The sequence below is a fragment of the Ceratina calcarata genome, unplaced genomic scaffold (genome assembly GCF_001652005.2).
Source record: "Ceratina calcarata isolate Rehan_Ccalc_2016 unplaced genomic scaffold, ASM165200v1 scaffold165.2, whole genome shotgun sequence".
Lineage (NCBI taxonomy): Eukaryota > Metazoa > Arthropoda > Insecta > Hymenoptera > Apidae > Ceratina > Ceratina calcarata.
The window spans coordinates 529,033-530,414 of NW_017137815.1; positions in this window are offsets into that span (position 1 = coordinate 529,033).

Here is a 1,382-nt window from a genome sequence, read left to right on the forward strand (position 1 = left end):
GATCGAGTAATAATGATAGGATGAAAATGTCGCAAGGGCGTAAAATGCGTTGTCGATGCACGATGACTACTAAGCGCGTGACTAATCGATTAATTCTTCTTGATAAGGATAACAAGTAATGTTATTGTATGTACAATATATCGACTCGTCTCAATCAATCGTGATGACAATAGCTCTCCAAAAGTATTTCCGTAAGATACGCGGCAGAAAGAAAAAGAGAAGTAATTAATGCACAGCGTATGTCAACTCGTAAACCATATTATATCAATCTATTAGCAGCCTTTACAGATGGGTGTTCGACTTCATTTCAAGAACACTTTATGAAAAGATGCATTCTTTAATACATATAATAATGCTCATTATCGATAAGGAAAACATGAAACATACGAGAGAAATAAGTTTTAACGCTGGAACGTAATTCCAAGAATCATTCCAGATAGATATTTAAATGCAAACACGTATATAAATATATATATATATATATACATAGATATATATATTAAAGAACATATTCTTTATATACATTAAGAACGTTGCACTATGTCAAATGTAGCTTGTTACAATTTTAAAAAAAATTTATAGTTACTAAATATTATAATCCTTGTGTAATGAAGTCGCACACCATCTACAAGGTGAAAGAAAGAAAAACCACGAATCATATAATCAAATTTGAAGGAAATACGTAACAACTTATATAAGAAGTAGTGCGTCGGCCTATACGCGTCTTCGGGACGTCTCTAAATTCGACGTCGTAAATTTAAGGAGGGATTATTAATGGAATTACTAGCGACGCGGTTTTCCATATTTTAGCGAATCTTTACGTCCCTGATATGCTCACGGGAAGTATTTTTGTACGTTTACTCTGTACCTATACTATTTTACTCTAAAAACTATATTATATAAATATATCTACTGTTATCATTGTGATACTCGCTACTGCGATCGTCTTTGGAAAACGTTAATGTAAAATTATATGATATGTCTAAATAAGCGGTCGCGTGTTTGTTTTATAGACGCGTTCCGCGTTGAATGCGCCGGCATTTACAATAATTCTCTTTAGGGTTTAAATGATTAAAAATTGAGAGCCGTTACTTGAATCGGCAATGATAATCGATCGTTACGTTACTTACTTTTCAAAAATTTCGCGGTTTTTATTCACGGTACGCTGAACGCGGTCCATTTTATAACAAATGCACGTCGTAAGCTCCTATTTTAACAGATCCAGAGAAAGAGAACATTCTTTTCCCCACTTCAATTCTAATACACGCTGATATGTGATCTACATTTCTGAAACGTTTGTATACACATGTGCTACATCCTTTTTTCGAATCATGGAATCGCCGTTAAATCATTAACCGCATAAAAGAAATAATATCTATTTA